The 26,419-nt window shown below is 40.5% G+C and overlaps 1 long non-coding RNA gene and 1 pseudogene across 1 annotated transcript in view; one reads left to right on the top strand and one right to left on the bottom strand.

Annotated features, from left to right (window-relative positions):
- The window catches only part of LOC140609416 (uncharacterized), a 68,591-nt gene that overhangs the window by 13,457 nt on the left and 28,715 nt on the right, over positions 1 to 26,419 (top strand). The window lies entirely within an intron of this gene.
- LOC140608514 (microtubule-associated protein RP/EB family member 1 pseudogene) lies at positions 1,883 to 2,916 on the bottom strand (annotated as a pseudogene).

Genomic DNA, 26,419 nt, shown 5'->3' with positions numbered 1-26,419 from the left:
AGCAGCCCCTGCGGCCTTCCCTGCGGCCTTCCAACCCCTGCGCCCCAGCACCTCCCGCGGCCTTCCCTGCAGCCCTCCCCACCTAGCACCTCCCACGGCCTTCCCTGCGGCCTCCCCCCCAGCACCACCTGCGGCCTTCCACCCCCTACGCCCCCAGCACCTCCCGTGGCCTTCCCCCCCAGCACCTCCCACTGCCTTCCCTGCGGCTTCCCCCCCACCTCCTGCGGCCTTCCCCGGCCTTCCCCTGCCCCCGCGCCCCTCAGCACCTCCCGCGGCCTTCCCCGCGCCCCCCGACCCGCAGCACCCCCTGCGGCCTTCCCCCCCAGCACCTCCCGCAGCCTTCTCCAAGACCTTCCCCCCGGCCTTCCCCCCGCACCCCCCAGCACCTCCCGCGGCCTTCCCTGCGCCCCCCACCCGCAGCACCCCCTGCGGCCTTCCCCCCCAGCACTTCCCCCCCACCCGCAGCACCTCCCACAGCCTTTCCACCCCACCCCACCCCACCCCCACTTGCAGCAACTCCCGCGGCCTCCCTCCCCCCACACCTCGCAGCACCTTCCGTGTCCCTCCCCGCGGCCTTCCCCCGCCCTGCCGCCCTGAAGCACCTCCCGCTGCCTTCCCCCCCAGGACCTCCACAGCCTTCCCTCCCCCCAGCACCTCCCGTGGCCTTCCCCACCCCACCCCCGCAACACCTCCTGCGGCCTTCCCTGTGTCACCTCCCTGCCCCCGCAGCACCTCCCTTGGCCACCCACCTGCTGGGCTCGCTCTGTGAGCAGCAAACTTCAAGGAGCCAGAGAGGGATCCTCAGCAGGAAGGGGAGCAAGAAACATGCTCAACCTACACTGAAAAGACAGTAAATTGGGACGCAAGCCCCACTCAAATCCCAGAGATGGGAGGCCAGCCCTCAAAAGTAGTTGTTAGATTTAAAACCCGGACATACCTCATTACCAAACAAACCTTCCACCCCCCCAAGAAAACAAACCTAATACATAGAAATTTCAGGGATAATTGGGAAAATCGGTAGAGGACTCTTCAGTGGAATTCAAGCTCTTCAACTCAAACATCTCAGGGCTGAGACACACCCTGTGCTCATCCATCCGAGAGGGACTCTTGCTTCTCGGAGCAGGGGTGTCAGCTGGCTGTAAAGCCGAATAGGGTGACAGTACAACCTTTGAAACTCCCCTGCGGGGTGAAGTCTAGGGCTTTAGTCTAGGGTGCAGATTCCGCAGGCCCACATCACCCGGGCACAGCATGTCCCAGGGCCCAGAGGCCTGGCCCTTCCTTCCCAGGCACCATGTCCATCACGTACAGACACCTGTCACCGTATGATTTATATTTTGAAATATGGAAGCATATTTTAACCCCTCTTAAGGCATTTATTTATTAAAACATTCTCTGCCAAGATTCTACACAGGCCAAGAATTCAAATCTGTCTTTGCATTTCTCTGTCGAGCCCCCACCCTGCCCCTGAGCATGTTACATGGGGAGCCCCCCCCCCAGCTGTGAGCGCTGCAGCACCCACCCGCGAGCCCATGACCAGTCCCCTGGTCGGAGCTGGCCCAGCTGGGTGTTAATCCTGCTCTGCTACGGAGCTCCCGGCTCCCACTCATCGGAAGAGGAGTAAAACTTCTATTAAAGGGCACTTAAGAAGAGGTGCCTTTTGCTTATGAAAAGAAACTTGGGAGTCCTCTAAGGATAAGACAAGGGAGGGGCACCTGGGGACCCCAGGGGTTGAGCATCTGCCTTGGGCTCAGGGAGTGACCCCGGGGTCCTAGGATCCAGTCCCACATCGAGCTCCTTCTGCCTGTGTCTCTGCCTCTCTCTCTGTGGCTTTCACGAATAAATCAATGAAATCTTCAAAAAAATACAAGGGAGTATTTTGCAGTTAAGCGCATGATTTAAAGTGAAGCATTCGGGTGTTGCTCTGCTGGTCCAGGCTGTTGATCCTCGCCTGCCCCTGCCGTGGGCTCCCTTCAGCAGGTATCACAAAGCCTTGGTCTGTGGCCCAGAGAACGTCCACGCACCTCTGCAATCAGGGTTGTTTTCCCTCTTGTTCTCTTAGCAAGTGCATTCAGTGGTCCTTGGCTTTCCAGAGTAGAAATCTTTCTCCACATCTTGGACGGGAAGTTTTAATACGTTGACCTGGAGCATCCATTCAGCTGCTTCATCTTCCCTGATGCCCACACCTCGCCAAGCCCTGTCTTGGGGTTGCCCTGGTTCTCTGTGCCACGGTGGGCCTCTGGGGAGTGCCCCCCCTCGAGCTGGGAGGTTTCTTTGGTTTGTTCAGACCTGGAGCAACGAAGGGGGAGCTGCTGCTGTTTCTGGAACTTGCCTGGCAGCTACAGGATCATAGAGTCTTTTCCATCAGAATTTGCATCAAAAAATTTCTTGGGCCACTGAACAAATTAAAAATTGTCCTGAAACTTTCCTTTTTAGAAGTTATTTTGTCAACATCATTCTTTTGAAACCCACTTGTAGGGATCCCTGGGTGGCGCAGCGGTTTGGCGCCTGCCTTTGGCCCAGGGCGCGAACCTGGAGACCCAGGATCGAATCCCACATTGGGCTCCCGGTGCATGGAGCCTGCTTCTCCCTCTGCCTGGGTCTCTGCCTCTCTCTCTTTCTCTCTCTGTGACTATCATAAATAAATAAAAATAAAAATAAAAGAAAACTACTTGAAACCCACTTGTAGTATTTTGAGGTTCTGGATGTATTCATGTTCTAGCTTAGCCTGGAATTTCACTTCCTTCAAGGTAGTGGATTCAGGGAAGCACATGTCCACAAACAGACAGCAGGCAGTCCTTGGGCACGACTGTTCCATCTTTGTCAGATTCGGTTACAGAGACTCATTGATCCAGGCAGCATGTCCCAGGGACTTAGGCTATCGCTGGCGACTGACATGGAGTGTGTGTTCACTGCCATCTTCCACTGTCAGCGGGACTGTATCCACTTGACTGTACCCAGCTACGGTTCTGTTCTGTCATCTTCTCATTCAAACCACTGGCTTTTTTTTTTTTTTTTAAGATATTATTTTTTTAAATAATCTCTATGCCCAATGTGGAGCTCGAACCCACAACCCCAGCCAAGAGTCACATGCTCCACCAACTGAGTCAATCAAGTGCCCCCTCACTCCAATAGCTTTTTAAAATTTTTGTCAGGTGTACATATTTTTTCTCTCAATATTGTAAGATCATTGAAAAATGCCGTTGTTGTTTACTTCCTTGTGTCAAGAACTCCATATATATTGTTCCTCTCCCGCGCATGCAATAGCACAGCTCTCATTTATGATGCTGAAAAGAAGGGCTGATATTTCCCCCTCTGTCTTGTTCCGTGTAGGTCAAATAAAGTTGAACAAAATGGAAAATGATACGTAATGGAAAAGCAAGCAATTGGGATTTAAAACTTTCTGATTCTCTGTTTATGGTTTTATTTGCTGAAATCTCAAAGGACTACGCCGGGAAAGAGTGATGACTGTAACTCTAAAGAAAAAATAAGGATGTAACTGGAACAAGAGGGCAATTATGCTGAGTATTAAAGAAAGGGGTGAAAAGAAGAGTACACTTAGAGAAAAAGGAAATAATTATATTAAAATGGCTATCTTGGCCGTTAGCAGCAGGCCCGAGGACAGCAAATACCAGTGGTAAAGGCTATGAATGCTGATCTCATCAGGTTGATCAGAAAGTCCATGTTTCTGGGAGGAAATGCAACCCATTGCTATAATTTATTCCGTAGCTACTGTGTTTTGCACAGGGTAGAAAAGTCACTGCCAGATCCATTCAGATCATTCCTTCTCTGCCTAAGGGCCCTATGTTGTAGAAAAGCATTATAAAGAAACCTTGCCTTTTCTCTCCAGTAAACCATGAAATCTCTCGTTCAAAATATTAAGTTTATGAAGAGGGTTGCAAAAACCTTTATAAGACACCAATACAAAGCAAAACTCTATATTTCTCTGTAGGCATGTAAATGTGAATACGTGAATCCATACAGAAAGGTCTGGAAGTTTAGATATTAAATACATCATGGTTACCTCTTAGGAAAATGACTTTGTGTATTTGGTATGGAGAAATATTAACTTATCTGTTTGGGTTTTTTTTTTTAGTTTTTATGCTAAGGTTTTTATATGGTTTTATGTTATTTTAAAAAGTAAATAAAAAGGGTAGATAAATAAGTTGATGGTAGCTAGCTAGAGAGATACGCATCAGGAAAGAAAAGAATGATCTGCCAAATTTAAGATTTTATCTGAGTTTTTAAATATAGATTTGGATTTTGAAGAGCTCTTACCAGGTTGAAAAGCTGAATCAAACGTGTTAGGTTTTTGTTCCCAAAGCCAATTGAGGACTTTCAATATTCACTTAGGCTTATCAGAGATAGAGACATAGATGAGTTTATCTGTCAAGTAAACTAAAACTCCCCTTGGAGTCCTGTACTCTAAATCACAGGGCAAGAATTAGTTCATAAATAATTGGGTTTATAGTAGCTTATGTCTTCCAGTCTTAGCCCCCACTATTAATAAAGTTAGTACTATTTCTCCTTCTACTGCCAGTTCTAGTTCTCAATTAGTTCAAAACTCAGACAGGAAGAGACGTGCTCCTTACTAAGTCCCCTTTTTAAATATTTCATATTTTATAAACTGTAAGCATGCATGTTTTGCCACCACAGAAAATAAGTCACATTTGATCCTATTTTAAATAACAAATGTAACTTCATAGAATTCCCAAAAATAAGACATCAGCCATTCATATGCTCTGCCTAAAATGAAATAAATCTCGAAATTAAGGATAAAAGCTTAAAATCAAAATTTGCCTGGGCTCCTGGGTGACTCAGTGGGTTAAGTCTCCGACCCCTGATTTTGGCTCAGGCCATGATCTCAGGGTTGTGAGATGGAGCCCCACGTTGGACGTGGAACCTACTCTCCTGCTCCCTGCCTCTAAAAAAAAAAAAAAAAAAAAAAAATTAAGTTTGCAAATCAAAGAAAAAATAAAAACAAAATTATTTTCCTAAATATAAAAAAAGTATTTTTGAAAAATACATGTATGAGTTTGTCATAGCTGAGCAGAGTGTAGATAGATTATTTGAATCGGTGAATGCAAATATTTTTAGCGGCTACTGGCTGGCTCAGTGGTGGAGCACATGGCTCAGTCTCAGGATTGTGGGTTCGAGCCCCACATGGGGTGTAGAGACTACTTAAAAAATAAAATTCCCAAGGAATATTTTAAAACAGCAAATGGTGTCATTTCCAGACTAATCCATGTATTGTGAGTATTCTGATTTTTTTAAATCACACAATTCACATAACAAGTCATCCTAAAGAAGAGAGGGAAGAGGCAGGGCATACCTTGAAGTTACTACTTTTAAGATCACGTTCCCAGATTTGCTTGAAATTAGCAAGGCCATGGTATCTCGAAAGATGATCAAAAATTAAACTGGCTAGGATTTGTCAAAGTACCTATCTGACCAAATAGTATTTTCATCTCTTTGTTACTCATCTGTACTCCCTTAAGCCTACTTTTTATTTGTTACACACGTGTGAAGACATTCCTGCCTCAGAGTCAGGTGTGGACTCCTAGGGGAAAGTTAGGATCAGAAATGGTTTTTTCAAGCTCCGGGGCCGGTAGAGGACTTTTCTTTTACTTTTCCCCTTGGCTGACCTTGGATAATGGTACCAGTCAGATTTCTAACATGAGCCTCAAATTGAGTAATTGGAGGAGAGCTTAATAAATATACTATTTTACCAAGGTGTAGGCAGGAAGCCAAATAAGGAGAATGCAGATAGTCATGGGCTCTTCTAGTCCTAGCAGTAGCCCACCAGTAACATACAGAAGCCCAAGGGGCAGGCAGACGAATCTATAGAGAAGGACCCAGGGAGAGTGAGAGAGGAAGAGAGAGGTGGTGAGACACAGGCAGCCAAAGAGGACACCGCAGACAAAAGCCAGGATTTACTTTACTCTCCTAACCTCTTCTGGTGCTTCTACCAATGCTCTTTATGCTCTACTCGTAGCCGTAGCACAGAGGATCCCCCCGTTACTGAAATCCATAGAGGTCAGCTGCCCAGGACATAGAGCAGGGGTGGACAAGAGCGAGCGTGTATCTGGAAGGACAGTCAAAATAAACCTCACTCCTGAACCACGAAGAAAGATCCGAACCTGGAAAATGGCATTTGGCATTAATACTAAGCCTCAGAACTCGTGCTTTATGTCTTTGAGGAAGCATTCGGGGCCTCAGCAGGAGGACAAGGCAGTGAGGACCATGATGATACTGAACCAGAGGTAAAACTTCAAGGTTTTCAGGTGTATTCAGCCCTTTTGGCAAGCCTAATCTTTAGACGTATCTTAGCCTCTTATTAATAAAATAAAATCACGCCGGATTAGACCGTTTGAGCACACCCATCCTACTTGCCTTCAAGAAACACAACGTGGAAACCAAGCTGTGACCTCCAGGCACCCGATCTTAGACCATAAGAGGCTAGGGACACGCAAGCATCTGTCTCACATGCCTCAGGCCAACCTTCCTGCTGCCCTGTGCCACCCGCCCGTATCTGTCAGCTGGGAGCGGTGGCCTTCCTTTTTAAAGAAGTGTCACGTAGACTTCATCAGTTTCAGTTTGAGTATGACGTTGCTTAGACAGCGCAATGAATTTGAGATAGCGTACAAATTGGCTTAAGAGAGTAAGAAATGTAGAAATGTTTTAACTGCCAAGTAGTAATAGATGTTGTCACTTTAAATAAATTAAGCATTATGACAATAATATGATTTCCTGCCTTTTGAGTGTATCTCAGAAGGGTTTAGCCCTGATTTTGCTTTAATCAGAGATGTGATCCGGTTGGGGGGTTGTTTCACTCTATCAGCCAGAGCTGAAGATTTCATCTATATCAGAGCACAGGGCTGGTGTGGTGTGTGTTTTGGACAAAAAATTAGGGGAAAGCTGTGGGGAACAGGAGGACTGGTGTGTGTATATTTCGCTTGTTGAATCAGATAATGTTGAGAACCAACTGGAAATCTATCATTTTCCACAGTAAACCATGGGAAATGAATACAGTTTAAAATGGTATGCCAAGAAAATCAAGTGATAGTCCGAAAGATGACATTAATAACAGATATTAGTATTAATTTATCAGAACCACATCCAAGTCAAGAGATAGATCCTGGACCATAAGTTTAGTCTATCATGACACTATGAAGGATAAAATTGGACACGTCTCCATCCCCCAGCCCTTAAAGGCCCTTGTACTTTTGGATAAGCTAAGCTTTAATTACTCTGATTACCTTAAAACTATATTAATCCTTTGGCAATATTATATAATATAAAAATAACTTTATTCATCTTTACTCCGTGGGACATTTATTGAATGCCGTCATGTGCAAGGCACTGTTTGGGGCCTTGAGGATGTAGGTAAACATGACAGACAAGGATCTGACTCACTGGAGTTTGTATTCAAGTTCACAAGTGTGTAAATAAAACAGATGCATAACAGAACCCGAGTGACGTTATATACTATAAAGAAAAATAAAGTAGGATAAGGAGCTAGAGCCGATGGAAATTGTTTCAGAGAGTGGTGAGCGAGGGGATGACATTGGAACACGAACTTGAATGCAGTTTGAAAGCCAAGTACGCAAACATCTGGGGGGTGGGGGGGGATGCCTGGTCCAGAGGAAGGAAGCATCAAGAGCAAAGGTCTAGAGATTGATTGGTGATTGGCGTGTTCAACGCCGGCCAGGAGCCCACTGTGTTCTAAGTATGGGATGGAAGCAGGCGGATGGGGGACTGGTTAGGAGCCAAATCCCATAGGCCTAGTCAGGCAAAAGGGAAAGGGCTTGAATTTTACTCTAAATGTGATGAAAGGCCTTGGGAGATTTGGGGTAGAATAATGAGGTGGCTTGAATAAAAAATTGGCTACTGTGTATCATCTCTGAAGAATAATCTCTGCGGGAGGAAGATTTATCCCGGGACACCTGTGAGGGAGCGATTACAGCGAGAGTTGGGGTGAGAGATGAGAACACTCTTATGCCCCCAGAGCATGTGACCTGCTCCCTTAACACCCATGCCATATATTGGTGTGATGCTTGTTTTGAAATCAAAACCCTGTCCCTTTCTATAGTTCTCAAGTAATCATACAGCTTTTCCCCTTAGAAGCAAGCAGGCCAGTTGAGACAGTGGGTCTGGAAAACGTGCGTAACCCAAAGGCGACCTGACACCTGCAGTGGTCTCGGATGGGGTCTCTCACTACTTGTCGAACACCCTCCACTCACTATTTTGCATTTGCTTCGTGAAGCTCCGCATCATCTTCTGACATCTCTGGACCAGCTGTTCTGATTGTGAAACTTCAAACAGTTTCTCTAATCACCAACCTCCCATGACTGTGTTTTAAGTTCTGAAAACAACCTGGGATATATTTAGAAATCAAGAACAAAGCATACACGAGCCTCCAGATTTAACAGCTTGCGGCTTTTAATGGCATCTGTCATCATGTCTTTGAAAAGCTATTTATCACCGCAATTCCCTACTGTACTGTCTTGAAATGGTGGCCTTTTTATCTTCTTCACCCAAACATTTCACATAAACAGAATCACTGGGATGAGGATAGGAATATCCTATTTGATAAAGAACCCTCCTCTTCTGCTTTGGAAAAAAACTTAAAGGTATCTGGCATCGGATATTCAGATACAATTGAATGTGGGACTGGTCCTTTCATCATACTCATTTCCAGTATTACCAGGTCACATGATATTAGACATTTACCCATATTAGACCATATTAGACATGTACCCATATTAGACATTTCCTCCCCTTCGCACGGGCATGAGCAGCACGTGGCACAACAGAAGAGGGTGGCGGGTAAGAGTGGGAGGACCCGGTGTTAACGGTTTGTTCTGGGCCATTGAGCGTGAGCATCATCTGTATGGGCTATAATTACCTCATTTGAGAAATTAGAAATTTCAATTAAATATGCTTAAATTCCCTTTGGGGTCTGAACATTTACCCATTTTTGAGCAGTAAGATAAATCTTCTAGGTTTAGTTTCCTAAGAAAATGATTGCATGAATCACTAAGAAAAGGATAGATTAGATCTTTAGCTCTACTAATTTAATACAATTCATTACCAAGATAGATTTTTTTACTCTTGAGGTGCTTATTAAAGTCGTAACACACAATGCAGAGTAATCTAGCTCATAGCAATTTTTAGTAGTTGCACAGTAGGATTTCGCACTCGAAGAAAAATCATTGTTTATACCTATTTTAAGAACGTAGGTATGGTCAGGTCTGGGATGTAGGTTGTTTTTTTTCCCCTCCCACTCCCATTAATTTGTAAGTTTTCCCCTTCCTCTTCCACTCGGCACCTTCTCAGTGTTTTCTGAAGTGTGTCACGTTTGTTTGGTAGTAGTAGATTCTAACACAAAGTAATCGCATGCTTATGAGGACGTCATCAGGCTCAGAATCTCGCCCGTCTAGGGACAGTCGGGTGTTCCATAAAGGCTCGGCCATCTCTGTCTTCAGAAATCCACTTCTCTCCCCTCTTACTCCCCTTGCCCTTTATTGTTCACTTCGCAGAACCTCTCGGACCACATTAATTGAAACTGTGAATAAACTCTATTTCTGTTCGTGGAATGATAATTCAAGACATTGTTATTTTTGGATAATGTCCCATCTACAAAAAAAATTAATATTTAATTTCACAGGGCAAGCTTTAGTGTAAGGCAGAGCGTAACAATGTCAGTAGATGTCATTTTGCTTTTGCGTTTTCTGTCATTTTCATATCTCACTTTCTGAGTGACAGCGACTGATGCATCAGAAGGACAAACCAAGGTGCTCTATTCATCCCCTCAGGCGGGGTTGAACAGGCACCTTCCTGCAGCGAGATGACAGCCAGCGTGGACATGAGCCCTAGCAGGGAACAGAGTTCTATAATTTCAGAAATAAAGAATGAGCTCAGTTTTTTCAAGGAAGGGACACCATCACACCATCATCTGTTAGTCATAGTCATATACATGTGCGGACAAATATTCACTTTCTAAAGCCTCACTGTAGCCCCCTCTCCCCCCGCCACTTCCCCCCCCCCAAAAAAAAAGCACAGGACCACAGGAAGCAGCATAAATGTTCCATGTGTTTTGATCAATTTCAGTGATGAGTATCAATAAGTCATCTGGCTAGTGACCTCAACTCTTCACTCTTTTTTTTTTTCTGGTTCCATATGGCATTGTATACTTTATAAAAATAAAAAAAAAAATAAAAAAAAAAAGATTTTTTTTTTCTTTTTTCTTAATTGGGAAGACTTTACTCTCATTACACTTGGACACTGCCCTGCCCTGAGACATTGCCCTTGAGCAATTCACAAATTGCAGAAGCGTATGTGTAACAACATGAAGGAGGTATCACTCCTGTCAGTGTTCTTGATTTAGAGGCACTAGGGTGTTTTTTTTTTTTTAAGATATTATTTATTTATTTATTCATGAGAGACACAGAGAGAGGCAGAGACACAGGCAGAAGGAGAAGCAGGCTCCCTGCGGGGAGCCCGATGGGGGACTCGATCCTGGGACCCTAGGGTCACGCCCTGGGCTGAAGGCAGGTGCTCAAACATTGAGCCCCCCAGGTGTCCCCCTAGAGTCACGAGGTTTTATGATGATTTCTGTGTTAACGTCACCTGTCTTCCTGGTATATATTCTTTCTACCTGTTATGACAGAGTGCCAATTATTTTGTGTCATAGCTTGTAAAAATTTAGTAAACTTTCTGGATAGATGAAACAAGGAGAGATCGGGAAGGAATTATTTGTATAATTAAGATGAGGTTTTAAGGAAAAACATTCCTAGACATGGGTAAAACCAAACCTGTGTGCCTAGATATCTTATTTGAAATGATGAGAATTGCCTTTTAGATTTCAGAAGCCCCTGAAACTAGATAAATTAAGTCCTAAGAATCTTGGAATAATTTAAAATAGCTATACAATCCATAGGTTTTCCAAACTTTCTTGGGTTTAATTGGTTATTTTGGATTTGGAATTGATTGATGGGTATTCATATTCTGTTGGTACTTCATATGAGATTGTGGTATTTTTTGATAATATTTAATTAGAATCATAATCCAGTTATACCAGATAAATATTTTTAATTCTTAATTTGTATGTATGTCATTGATGCATCTGTATGTCTTTTTTTTTTCCTTTTTTTTTTTTTTCTGTAAGTTGGTTTGGGCTGCCACCTCCTACTGGAATTGTTTTTATTTTATTTTGTTTTGTTTTACTTTATTTTTATTTACATAAGCTCCAGGCCCCGTGTGGGACTTGAACTCACAACACTGAGACCAAGAGTCTCATGCTCTACTGACTGAGCCAGCTGGGCACCCCTAGAATTGTTTTTTAAGATGTTTGTCTTGTTTCAAGGGTAAAATGAGCCTGAAACAAATACCTTAAATGTTGATTAAGGTATTTATTTTCTTCATCCAATCACCTCACCGGAGGTTCCTCTTGGATCTGATGATTGTGTCTGTAGCCTATTCCATCAACGTAAGAGAAGAACTCAATCTATTTAGCTTAGCAAATGATCAAAGAGAATTGTCCCATTGTTTAAATCGAAAAGTGTTCACTATTGTTTGTTATCTTAATTTATAAATTGTTTTAGATTTATCTAAATTTCAAGGATAATTTTTAAAAGTCAGAATAAACAATTCTGCATAAAATGAGACATTCATTTAAGGATCCATTTTCGACATGTCCATTGCCCTAGAGTGGCTTCAAGCATGCGCTCCTATTTTATACCCCTTGGCACACCCCTTCACCTGCCCCCTTCATCCTCTTTCTGTTATGCTCTTAAGTGGGGCACAACTCTCTGGATTTCTCCATGGTTTATATTTCCCCCGACAGTTCCCCCGACAGGTGCTGCTAGATACAGACCCCTTATTCCTTAACCCCAGAGCCACAGTGCAGATTTCTATTAAATGTAACCACAGCACTAAACTCACTTGTAGGTAGATCTCCACGTCACCATCGCTTTAGAACCAAATGCAATGTACATGTTCTTACATATATAAGGGTGTCGGGTTTTCTGACAAGTAAAAGCATGTTTAATATTAGGATTACTTTTGAAGAGCCAAAAAAAGAAAAGAAAAGATTTTAATATCATTTTGGAAGCACATTAGGATCCAGGGTATTACCTCTGTAATGCTTAGTTTCCAAATGTAGACTTACAAACTCAGTTCTAATAATGGCCTTTTATTATCATCTATCACTTTATCACATAGGCCTGAAGGGAATTATCAGACAATGAAAAAGCTTTTCTACAGTGGAACTTGAGGTTATTATGCTAAGTGAAATAAGTCAGAGAAGGACAAGCACCATGTGATCTCACTTATATGAGGAATTTAAACAAACAAAAACACAAACTTGTCGATACAGAGAGTATATTGGTGGCTGCCAAAGGCACAGGGTAGAGGGTGGGCAAAATAAATGAGGGCAGTCAAAAGTACAAACTTCCAGGGGCACCTGGGTGGCTCCATTGGTTAAGCATCTGACTCTTGGTCTTAGCTCAGATCTTGATCTCAGGGCCATGAGTTCAGGCCCCACGTTGGGCTCCATGCTGGGAGTGGAGCCCACTTAGGCAAAAAAAGAAAAAACAGGAACAAAACTTCCAGCTATAAAGTAAGTCATGGGTATGTGATTACAGCAGGGCAACTCTCGTTAATAATATGGCAGTGCATATTTGTAAGGTCCTAAGAAAGTAAATCTTACAATTTCTTATTAAAAGAAAAACAACAGTCATTGTATGGTAAAGAATGTTACCTAGACTTATTGTGGTGATCGTTTTGCAATATATACAATATGGAATCATTGTTTTATACCTGAAATAGTATAATATTGTATGTCAGTTATACCTTAATAAAAAATTACATGTCTTTCTATTAGAGTAGATTTCATTTGTTTGTAAGGGTAGATTTTAAATGTAACTTTGCTATATTTTTTTTAATGAATCACCAACTTTTTTTTTTATATCTCAAGTTACAACTAGAATCTTCAGAGATAGAAAATCCTAAAAAATGATGAGGCACCCATCACCACCCATGACCCAATGATTTAGGGTGAACATCATTAGATAAATGAGGTCCCCAATTGCCATAAACTAGAGATAACTTAGAACTCCAGAAATCATTTTATTTTTAACATAATTTGATCCCAAAAGGCTGATCTTAATGAGAGCATCATAATGGCTCCTAAGAAGATTCCAATTAATTTACCATGTGAGCTGGAGGGGAATGAATTGAGTTTAAAAAAATGGAATTAATATATCAAAAATTGTCATAGTGAAAGCAATTACACTCACATTTTCACCAGAAAAAAATAGTGGAAAACACCACGTGATCTGTCAGTGGATATGACTATGGGACATATTTTCAATTATCAGAAGTCTAGGCCAGGTTGGTTTTTAAAAATAATATTTATTTTCAACAAATGCATGAGATAAAACTGGCTTAAAAGAAAAGTATCCCTGAAATTATTTTTTTAAGATTTTATTTATCAGGGAGAGTGGTAATAGCTCCATAAGTCTAAAGAATGTGAATAGACTGCTATATCTTGTTTAATCAATTTATAGGTTATCTAATAGCTTCTTATTGTAAGATTTTATTAGTTCTTTCTGACTGACTTAAACCTTCTGTTTTCCTCTCAATAAAAGCATACCTTAATTTTCCTTAAAAACATTGTATTTCCACAATGACTTTTCAGATATTGTTCACTCTGAACCAAGAAATGTATTCTGATTACATTTCCTTTCTCTACACTGATTTTTTTTTTTCCTGAAGATGTTATTTATTCATTTGAGGAAGAGAAAGAGCACGGGCAGTGGGGAGAGGCAGAGGGAGAAGCAGACTCCCGGCTGAGCAGGGAGCCCTACGCAGGACTCGATCCCAGGCCCCGGAGATCATGACCTGAGCAGAAGGCAGACACTGGCCGGACTGAGCCACCCAGGCACCCCCTCTATGTAGTTAAAAGTCAACGACAGTGGGGGTTCCACGCTGCTTTGATTTGATTTTCTTTGAAGTCATGAGTAAGTCACCCCACACACTCCAAAAGCTCTGTAAAATGCCTCATTATGAAATTTTCCATATGGTCCCAGCTTTCAAGTCATTTTCAAGCATATTTTATTTTGCTGAACACATGTCTAATGGAGACCTCCGACTTCCAACTAAATAAAATACGACCTTGTGCACCCCAGGCCTACCGTACAACCATCACATGGAGGCTTCCTCTTAGCTATGATCTCGGGACTTCTTTCGTCCCTCTGCTGTGTTGAGGCTCCTGTTCCCTGGATCGCAGTTCTTCTATGTTGGTTTATTTTCTTGCTTTGACAAGAATCATCCTCAGATACAGCTTCCTTTAAAAAGGTACAGGAGACTCAAATGTTCTATCGTTGGAAAATCTAAAGTACTTCTATTCTCTGATATGTGTCAGATAATCCAACGGTTAGAGAATTTGGGATTGTAAATATGGTTTTCCTCACAATTTGGAAAACATGGCTCAGATGTCTTCCTGTTTCTACTGCTACATTTGAAAAATCTGACTTCCGATGTGTCATCACTTGCATTTGCCTCTTCTGTTCTTTGAAACGTTTGAGTGTTTCATTTGCCCCTTATTCACCCCATTAGTGAGGGAGGGACTCACATTCTGTGGTTACAGGGATGTCCCAACATGTGACCCCTGACAGTGAGCAGAGAAGATTAACAGGCGATTTATTAGGCACATGTACCTACAGGCCAGGGGAGGAGGACATACTGCAGGGCTACAGGAGGACGCATTCAGGAACAGAATGAAGGACAAGAAACCACAGGAAGCGGGTGTTTTTAGTTCCAAGAGGTTAGGGTGCCCTTCACTCCCCTGGAAGGATATCATTGCCGTGTTTCAATAATACTACAGGCTGAAATAGCCCATAGCTGAGACCCACTACTCAAGAATGAGCAGCAAGGGTGCCCAATCCCTTTGCTAAGAAGACTGTTTGGGTTGAGAACCTCATCTGCAGCAGCCGAGGGAGGAGAGGTGGGGCTTGCACCGTAGGCCACTCGAAGCGATGCCCATCTACCGAATGCCAGGGAAGCAAACGATATTGATTTTAGGACGCGAACATCATGGTGGCACCTTCTCACCTTCCCTTGCTGCCTGTGTCCTGCATATTCATGATACTACGCTTTAAATAAGGGTCTCTTTTTCATTCTCTGCACTGAGCGTTTGGGGGACCCTATCACTCTGGAAATCCATGCTCCTATTTCTGAGTTTGTGTGTGTGTGTGTGTGTGTGTGTGTGTGTGTGTGTGTGTGTGTGGTTTAATGATCGCTTTCAAAAGTCCCTTTCCTTTAGTTTCACTTTTCTCCTTTTGTTGGAGATCTGGTAGCCAGATCTTGGACCACTTTGGTTTCTTTACCAATTTTCTTTTCTATTTTCTCTTACCGAAAACCGTCCTCTCTTTTCCCTGAGAGATATGATTTGACTTTTCTTCCAATCATTTCACTGCTTTAAAGCTATTTAAAATTTCCAAGGTTTCTTTTCTTTTGCTCTGAATGATTATAAAGTATCGTTTAATAGCCGCTGTATCTTCTCCGATATCTCTGAGGATAGTACTAATATATTTTCTCCTTCCATCATTGTCACCATTTCCCTTTTCCTATTTGCTTGTTTTGTCTAGATCATTCATCCTTACATGTTGGCAGCCCATTTATATTTACAAACGAGGCACTAAAAATTGATTGGAAGCTCTGTGTGCATTGAATTTACTGTAAGGCAGTCAGATCTCCCGCCTGCGTGGTATAAATCTGGCCGCTGTTTTTCTGGATCTGCTTAGGAAAAAGGGGTAGCTCGTGAGAGACCTAATGCAGAGAGTAAACTTCCACACTGTGTGTCTATATCAGGTATAGGACACGGGGGACAAATATAGACTGCTTTTTTTTTTTTTTTAACCAACTTCCCATCAAGCTCTCATTTTTTTTGTACTGCTGCCCAGGCTCTCACAGCACCTGATACAGCAGTTCCTGAAGCTTTCCAAAGCTTATGCTAAGTTTTTCTCCCCCACTTCAACTTGAAAGCAATTAGGAATGACCTCTTCCTCTTTGCTAAATAATAGCAATAAATAAATGAATAAAAGTCATTTATTATATAGTATTCTTCTGTCTCATGTATTTACATACTGTGCTTCCAGGTGTGCAGATTTATCCTACTTTCATGGAGGATGGATTTTTGTGGTCACACAGCATTGAGTTTTTTTGCTTTGTTTGCTTTCATTTCTTACTATCAAAAGAAATATTTTTAAGGTTAAGATCTAGGGTCCTTAAGTTCAAAAACGCCCTCTTTTTTTTTTTTTTAATTCTGAGGTTGTGTCTCCCTTTAAACCCTCCAGATGTCATTTCTTCAATACCTAAAAAGGAAAAATAATAATCTAGACCTCATAGATATGTTCTGAAAGTTAAATCTGAAAAGCTTTAAAAATAACTGGTACGGTGGTTAGCATATAATGTTATTTCCATCTTCGTTATGAGCAATATCATCTGAATCATGCTCATCATCAGTCCAAATATCTTTGTCCTTCAGCCTGACTTCTTTATTTGGCTCACCCTCTTTCATTTATACGTAAGCTTTCTAAATGGTAACATCTTTGATTGTGTGTGTGTGTGTGTGTGTGTGTGTGTGTGTGTGTGAGGCTCCATCTCATGACCATCAGTTCATGACCTGAGCCGAAATCAAGAGTCAGGCATTTAACCAACTGAGTCACCGGGCACCCTGATTTCCTTTTTCATAGTTTCTATCTTTTTAGTAGCATTTAATTCCATTGTTTCAATCATTTCTATAGTGTGTTTATCAACAAAACTTCACATGTAGAAATTACCTCCTTCCAGAAATCCTGTCCCATGATTGTGACTTTATCCTCCTACCTGCACCCTATCTTTCATGCATAGTTGCAATTTAGTGTATTCTCTGTGCCTCTTTTTTAAGATTTTATTTATTCATGAGAGACAGAGAGAGAGAGAAGGAGAGAGAGAGAGGCAGAGACACAGGCAGAGGGAGAAGCAGGCTCCATGCAGGGAGCCCGATGTGGGACTGGATCCCGGACCCCAGGGTCACGCCCTGAGCGGAAGGCAGATGCTTAACCACTGAGCCACCCAGGCATCCCTAGCATGTTCTCAAACACCGATGAATGATCCTACTACTCTTAAACTGCTCTCTCTTCATTTGTATTTTGAGGAGTCGATTTCTATTCTTTTGAGTCCTCTAGATCAAAACCTTGAAATCAAACCTCTGATTTCCCTTTTTTATCTTAAATTTCAGTATTTCTATTTATTACCACTGCCCTGTCCTAGTTTGTGCCTTAATTTCTTTTTTCCTCCCAAATGTTTATTTAAATTCCAGGTAGTTAACATACAGCGAAATATTAGTTTTAGGTGTAGAATTTAGTGACTCATCGCTTACATACAGCACCCAGTGCTCATCACAAGCGTCCTCCTTAATTGCCATCCCCCATTTAACCCATCTCCCCACCCGCCTCCCCTCTGGCAACCATCTGTTTGTCCTCTATAGTTAAGAAGCTGTTTCTTGGTTTTCTTCCTTGCCCCCTCCCCAGGTTCATTTGTTTTGTTTCCTAAATTCCACATATGACTGAAATCATATGGTATTTGTCTTTCTGTACTTCCCTTAGCATGATACCCTCTAGCTCCATCCACATCGTTGCAAATAGGGGATTCCATTCCTTCTGATGGCTGGGTAGTGTTCCATTGTATCTATCTATCTATCTATCTATCTATCTATCTATCTATCTATCAATCAATCTATCTATCTATCATCTATCATCTATCTACCATTGTGTGTATGTATATATATACGTACCACATCTTCTTTATCCATTCATCGGTTGATGGACATCTTTTCACAATTTGGCTCTTGTTGATAATCCTGCTATAAACATGGCAGTTCATGTATCCATTCGAATTAGTATTTCTGTATCCTTTGGGTAAATAGTCGTGTAATTGCTAGATGGTAGGGTAATTCTGTTGTTAACTTTTTAACAGGATGGCTGCACCGGTTTGCATTCCCACCAACAATGTAAGAGGGTTCTCCTTTCTCCGTCACGCCTTAATTTCTAGTTGTTTAGAGAATTACTGTGGTCTTCAAACAAGCTTAACCATTTCTCTATACCATTTATTCTTTCAATCATTGGAAAACATTTTTTGCCTCTCTTTTGGGTGTCAAACGCTATACCAAACTCTTTAACTAGGTGTATTTGAGGTGCCAAAGCCTGTGTATAGAAACTCAAATTTAAGAGTCCATTTTCTTGCATGGGAAGATTATTCTTTAATCTGCATAAAACCTTTTGAAAAATAAGTGAATTAGAAAAATGGCTCAGAAAATTCAACAACAATTAATTGTGTTAACTTTCTTCTTCATATCTTTATCCAAAAAGTTTTAATTTCCCCATTCCCTATCAAGTAAAATCCAGGACAGTCAGCGATATGACCCAACTATACTTCTCAGCTTTCATATTCCAATACCTTTTTATATGTTTAAAGCATTTTCTGATGGACCTGGATTGCTCATTTTCTTCATGCACTAACCCCATTTATTTTGCATACTTTCTTATGTCTTCATTTGGCATAACCATCTCAAACTTTCTCTCTGACATTTCTGCTCGTTAAGCTCTGTTCACTTCCTTCATGAAGCTTTTTCTGATATTTTCACCCGTATTACCTCTTTTTCCTCTAACTTTCCCTACCGTATATTTTAATGTCTTTTGTAGTATTATTGGTATTCAGCCCTTTTATTATATCTGTACTAGATTATAAACTCCTTGGGAACATTCCCCTTTTTTTTTATCATGTGTGTATTTCATAATAAATACATAAGTGTTATACTTTCTAGGCATTCAAATATGTATTGATTTACATTTGATTTTAATGCTAAGTTGATTTTTTCAAAGACAACACTTTGCTCGAGGTTTTCATTTTCATAAATATTGTGTCTTCAGCAATTATGCTGAGTTTAATACCTATTTTTTTCCAAAATAAGGGCATTTAAAAATAACAATGCAGCCTCCCATGCAAATATCATTACTGAGTTTCTTCAAAGGTAGGAATTTTTTTAAGAGATTTTATTTATTTACTCATGAGAGAGAGGTAGGCAGAGGGAGACGCAGGAGCCCCACAGGGAGCCCGATGTGGGACTCGATCCCAGGACCCTGGGATCATGACCTGAGCCGAAGGCAGATGTTCAACCACTGAGCCACCCAGGGGCCCCCAGAGGTAGGAATTATGATAAGATGTCTGCTACATAATTTTCAACCTAAACTGAATTGCCAGGAGGAAGAAAAAGAATACGATTATCTCCAAGCCTAAGAAGGACTGCAAATTTTCAATGCTTCTTAGAATTCATATCTCTAAAAAAAATTTGCTCTGTGAATCTTCTAGTGTCGTCCTGTTAGGCATGTTAATTAAGTAACATAATGCATGGTTTGGTGTGTGTGCATGTGTGTACAATTCATGCACACACTATGACTTTTTTTAAATCTCACATAATACAATACAAAGTTGGTATTGTACTAACAGAGTTCCATAAGAAATATTGTATTTTAAAAATTTGTTTATTTAGTTTTAGAGAGGGGGGAGTACCAGAGGAAGACACAGAATCTTAAGCAGGCTCCACACCCAGCCATGTCTGACTTGAGGCAAGATCCTACCACCCTAAATCTCACGACCTGAGCCAAAAATCAAAGGTCAGACACTTAACTGACTAAGCCACCCAGGCACCTCTGGAAATACTGTATTTTTTACAATCCTTTGTAAATAACACAGTGACAGAGCTAATAGTGACAAGAAATGTTTAAAAATATCGTAATGTTTGAAGCTATTCATAGAATATTTACATTTATGTGTAGTTTTTTACAGGGTTCTGTACTTCCTCAGTTTAACAAGATGCAAAATGTGACTCTTTTTCCTTTTTTTTTTTTTTTAACTGTTATGGACTTAAAAAAAATTATTTATTTATTTATTTGAGAGAGAGCATGAGAGAGAGAGAGCAGAGGGAGAGGGAGGAGCAGGCTCCCCACTGAGCAGGGAGCTCGATCCCAGGATGTAGGAATCATGACCTGAGCCGAAGGCAGACATTTAACTGACTGAGCCACCCAGGCGCCCCACAAAATGTAATTCTTAATTGATTTCCTAATTATTATGCTTATTTTTCTCATATTTATTAAATTTACTATTATTTAGTATACTGTTATGCCCTGGCCGATTTCTAGCAGATATTATTCTGTAAGTCTTGAGTACACATATGTCAATGTTAGCGTTTCTTGTAAGAAAGGTATCGAAGTTCGTGTAAGATGGCTTGAGCCAGACCTCAAGATTCTGCAAAAGAAAGGAATGAATCCGTAGTATTTTCTTCCATCAGCACCTCTCCCGTGATTAGATTTATGCCATTTCATTTCCAACTTAATAGCTACTCTGATCATAGGAATGGAGGTATATTGTGTTTTCTTCAGTACCCATTACAATTTCTGTGATGAGAATATAGTATGGAAATGTTAATGTTTTATACATTTCTGACAGTAGTAATGTACAATTCTATTTTGACCTTTCCAATATGATACAGATCGATTGGCTGGGCGCTTTATTTCTTCCTTTGTCTACTACTGTAATAGTCTATTAAGAAAAAGGGCAAAATGATCAATCAATCAAACTTACTAATGTGTTGGATAATAGTGCTCCGATTTTGCCTAGTTAAGATAGACATATGTTCATTGTTTAAATATGTCCATAAATGTATTCATGTCAGCCTAGTGTTCTATTATTTTGAATATACCATTAAATATTTTTTTCTTATGAGTTATAGTTTTATTTAATATCTAATCTCATGCTCTCCATTGCCAGTTATGGATGGGGAAAAATGAAATAAAGTAGTGGCTTTTAGCTTCTAGCTTTTAGAAATTTGGGTGCTTTGTTTGACAAAATGGAATGATTTCTCTAGGTATGTTGGACAAAGTAGCAAGGTCCCTCAATGTTATTTCAAAATCATAAAAGTTCTTGGGGAACCCTGGGTGGCTTAGCTATTTAGCGCCTGCCTTTGGCCCAGGGCACTGTCCTGGAGTCCCGGGATCAAGTCCCGCATCAGGCTCCCAGCGTGGAGCCTGCTTCTCCCTCTGCCTGTGTCTCTGCCTCTCTCTCAATCTCTCTCTCTCTCTATCATAATAAATAAATAAATAAAATATTTAAAAAAAAAACAAAATAAAAGTTATTGAGGTCTGTATGCACATATGCAAGGTAACAGAACTGAATGCATAGTCTCAAATTGTTTACTTATAAGAATGCTGAGAAGGAGAAAAGAACAGTTCAAGTCTCATTGGAAGAGTCAACCTATTACTGTAGAGTTTAGTTGGGTTCTTATTTATTTCATACAAAGGCATCTCTGTTCTGAAAACCAAACATTTTCCTCTAAAAACTCTGTAAGGAATATCAAAATCACTGTATTATGAGTGGGAAAGAGGTCTAATAAGTAGCATCCTGGGTCTGGCTTACTCCTAAAGAAATCAATTAATAGCAATACAGTGATTAACAGCACTGTAGGCCTGGTTCCCAGAGTCAATAATTTCCATTTTCACCACTGCAGGGATATCATAAAAGAAATGCACTATGTTATCTTGAAGTTAAAATTAGTGTTTTTGCCACCTATTTGGCAGTCTTCAAAGCATTGCAAATTATTGAGGGTCATTGCTTATGTAGTCCAGGTGACTGCTACACTTTTGATTTCCAGGAGGAACATATTATTTGAATACTTGGAACAAAAAAGTGTAGCGTACACTTCTTTCCAAAGTGAAATAAAAAATGTAATGCAATATTATAATTTTTGGAGGACTTAGCATGGTTTGGGATACTCTAAACAAAAAGCTGAAACTGCTTATCTTGTTATCTTGATCTTTGATGTCACTCAATTTTTCCTGTACAAGGTGGTCACAGTATTTCATTAGAGAAAGGAGAAAGAAAGAAGAAAAGGAATTGCAAGCTAACACTTGTGTTTATATGGAGATTAAAGGTATAATTAAATACTTAGGATGCATATCTGTAACCCTGGAGTCATTTCTTTCTGAATTTTCCCAAGGAGAAATCTAGGGGTCATTTGATTACTTTGTCTACCACACCATTGATATCCAATGGATGGATATTCAAGGAAGGCTATACATCTCCTTCTCATCACTTCTACAGCCACTGCCTCCTTTCATTCAGCAAATATTTGCCCAGTTCCCAATTTGTGATAGGCATTCTGTTTTTAATTTCACCTGGATTTTGGCAACTATTTGTGTTCCTCATGCCTCTGTCTTAGCCCCTCCGTGATATTCATTATATGGCCGTTAAGTCATTTTAATGTTTCTAGATACAAGTCTTAAAGGGCTTCACATACCTTTTATGGTTTGGATCCATAAGCATCAACGTAATCATATTCTGTAAATAACTGGCCATTTCACTAACTCTTTCACTCTTTTACTAACAGAATCTCTTCTTTCTTGCCTAGAGGTCATTCAAAATTACTTAACAATACTCAGACACAGTGTGTTCTAGACGGAAACAATATTGTTTACATAACCTTATCTTTAGGCCTGGAGGGCTTTAATTTTACTTGCTAATTGGCTAATTTCTCTCTACTCAAACCCTTTCACCTCCCAATGTAGATCCTACACCCCTACCGGGTGCCCCATGACAACTCGTGCTTCCCTTTATCTTTGCACGCTTGTCCTTGCATTTCAGTTATATGTAAACCTTTTAGTTTGATATCATTGTGGATCCACACGCAGTGAAAAGAGATAACAGAGACCCTGCATGCCCTTTATCCAGTATCCCCGTATGGTAAATATCTTGCAAAAGCACAACGTTGTAACTGAGCACAATCAATTGGCATTGATATAATCTGGTGATCTTACTCGGTTCTACTCAGACATTTGTGTATTTTTTGTGTGTGTATGTATTATTTGGTTTTATCCAGTTTTACACAAGTAGGTTTGTGTAACACCACCACCAAAAACAAACAAAAAAAAAAGGAACAATTCTATCACTGCAAGGATTTCTCACTTCGACCTTTATTGTGCTTAACTTTCTCTATATAATAGACTCAATGAGTTTATTGGGCCTATTGATATGTTTAATAAATATTGAGTAGTAAATTTTCCAATCATATACATATATATGTTTTTGTGTGTATGTGTGTCTATGTGTGTGGTTGGGTAGATGGATAGACAGAGGTATGTATACATACATGTACATACATAGTCCTTTGAATTGGTATTTTGTTAATTTTGATTAATGTTCTCATCAGAATCCCTAATTTATACATCCTAATGTTTGCTTTCTGTTGAATAACTGCTGTATAATACTGTAACAAATCATGTTGTTGGAAAGGGGGTGTGGATGTATGTGTGATGTGACTCCAGAAGTTTGACCCTTAAAAGCTTGGTAGAACTTGTTGTACACGGAATACCGTGTTTTTGATAGCTTGAATAAACCATGAAATGTGTGATTTAGCACTTCACATGATTACTGTGATTCACACATATTTGAATTCATGCTGATGCTCTGTGCTAAATTCAGTTAGGTGCCAAGATTTGGAATTTGGGTGCATCCACAATATTTTCCCCTTTTCTGTTTATCTGCTTGTTGTGATTGGTGATTACCAGCAGCTGCTGTGCACATTTGCTGATAATAAGAAATGTTTAGAGTTCTGTATCCAGTTTCTCTTGCTTCAAACCCTCCATGATAATCAGCTTATCTGCATTTGGCTTTCACATGATAAGATTATCTTACCCCTGTGAGTTTAGTCCTTCCATCATGGGTATAAATCATTGTGATTGGGCACACAGAGATGTTGGCTAGAGAACAAGCAAGAATAGCTCATTCTGGCTCAGTAATTGGCATCAGCCCCCATCCTTTGGAGAAAAGATTAAGAGTAGGTCATCAAACATGCTTTTCTGCATATCTCCTCATTGTTAACTGGTCCCTAGAGATGGGGGACTGTTTCTTAACAGTGTTTCTGAGGGGGAAGTCCAACCATCAGCCAGAACTTGGTCGTATTTGGATGTTACTGTGAGGTTACCAGAGGAAGGTTTCAGAGACGGTCAGCAGGTATTCTTCTGTTCCATTTTCATACTTCAGTCATGATATGAGATTCAGAAGGGTGTATCTGGAAGAAGGGTTTAAAAACCTATATACTCTCTTTCAATTAGTGTCCCTGTAAGTATCTTTGTGCCAGAGTAGATAATACAAAAGAGGCTAAGACAGAATGAGAACAAATCTATTGATTGAGAAGTGATCTTCATTCATCTTAAGAAATGCAGCTTCTTTAGCAAATCTCATACCATTTAGTTGAGCAGCATAAAAGGATGGCTCCCCATACCCATCTTTTGACGGTTTGTGTATTAAATCATTTACTTATGTCAACAGCATCTATTCAGTAACCTGAAATACATCAAATGCTTCTAAAGCCATCTTTACCTTTGGGTTTCATTCCACTGGTTTCAGCTCAACCTGAGAATCATTAAATGTTGGTCCCTAAGACTTGCTGCATCGTAGTATCACCTGGGAGGCATTCACCACTCCTACTCCTGATGCCCATGTGATCCCCTCGTCCAATGGAATCACAGCCTTTGGGAATGGGACTCAGGCATCAGTAGTTCCTGTAAAGCTTACCAGTGATTTTAATGAGCAGCCAAGTTGAAGAACCAGCCATTAACTGCTCATTCTCAGGTACTTATATCAAAATAGTCTTTGATTTACTGGGGTAGGAAAAGTCTGTAATTCATATTCTCTGTCATACATTTATATATTTTAAATGTTTTTGTTACTCTTCATTCTTCTTTGCTATCATAAGCACCTTCCTTTTTGTTAAAGCATAAATATCTACAAAATATTTTGTCCTCAGATCTCCAGTTTTTATGAACTAACACATCACAGCAAAAGTTATGATGGCTTCTCTGTTAGTTTTAAGTGTTGAGGTATGTAATTATACCCAGTAAAATGTAGAAATAAGTTTGATGGACTTTTGGCAAATGTATATACCCATGTAACTATCCCTCCAATCAAGATATGTAATATTTCCATTGTTCTTATTTTCAACTCCATGCACCACAATTTTTAATGACAGGATGGTATTGGTTTGTAAGGATGTACTGTACTTTGTTTATTGGTGCCTTAATGATAAACATTAGTGCTGCTTCTTCCTTTTTAAAAATGCTAAACTAATATTCATGTGCATATATATACATATATAAGCATATGTACAAGTATTTCAAGTATTTCTTTAGGGTGGACACCAGAAGTGCAAATGTTTATTCAAGGCACCTGTACATATTTACTTTTACAGGTTTATTTATTTATTTTAAAGAGAGAGGGAGTCCCAAGCAGACCCTGCACTGAATGCAGAGCCCCAAGAGGGGCTTCATCCCATGACAAAAAAACAACACTTGAATTGAAACCAAGAGTTGAGCGCTTCACTGACTATGCCACCCAGGCACCCCCATATTTACTTTTTTTTCTAAGATTTTATTTATTCATGAGAGAGAGAGAGGCAGAGATAGAGGCAGAGGGAGAAGCAGGCACCATATAGAAAGTCTGATGCAGGATATAATCCTAGGATCTCAGGATCATGCCCTGAACCAAAGGCAATCGCCCAACCTCTGAGCCACCCAGGTGTTCCCCCATATTTACTTTTAATAATACTGCCAAATTATCTTGAAATGTATGACCTTGTCCTACAGGCTAGTTTTCCTTCATGTTGCGACATAGGGAGCCAGATGGAGACGCCTATAATGACTAAATTGGGAACAGGTGTACTTGGAGTGTGCTATTTGTGTTTGAGCAGCAGGGCTGACTTTCCTCCTCACCCATTACCTCTCCATATTTATTGTGAAAGTCTAGATTTATATTGAGGTTTGCTGCTCCGTTTCTATCTCTGACCCCAATAACAATAAAAGAAGTTCCCACCTTTTTGAGTTTACGAGTTTATCTGGAGGTAAACATGACAATCCAGTTGCTCCTATAGCAATGAGTGAATGATCTATTTCTTAAGTAGTCCTTCAGTTAGGTACTCATAAAATCTTGTCACAGCTCACTTTCAGCTGATATAAACTGAACTCGCAGTTTCCCAGTAGCTTGTATGGCAAAGCCTCTTCTTACCTACACAACTGTCCCATTTTGTACCTGTTCTGGCTGATAGGTTTTTCTTTTTTTCTTTTCCAAACATGATCTCATCTGTTTTTCTTTTTTCTAGTTTTTGTTACCCTTACTCTTTCCTGTTATGTCGCCATTGTATATTTAAAAAGAATGTCTTTCCTGCTAATTCAAAGGAATTCAATTTAAAATTGGTGGAAAATAAGTGATAAATGCATGTGTCTAGTCTGCCAGGTGTAAATGGAATCTCTATACCGCTTCCTGGAAT

This window comes from Canis lupus, chromosome 18 (assembly GCF_048164855.1).
Source record: "Canis lupus baileyi chromosome 18, mCanLup2.hap1, whole genome shotgun sequence".
Lineage (NCBI taxonomy): Eukaryota > Metazoa > Chordata > Mammalia > Carnivora > Canidae > Canis > Canis lupus.
The sequence above is the reverse complement of the archived record's forward strand: the minus strand, read 5'-3'. Positions and strand labels throughout refer to the sequence as shown.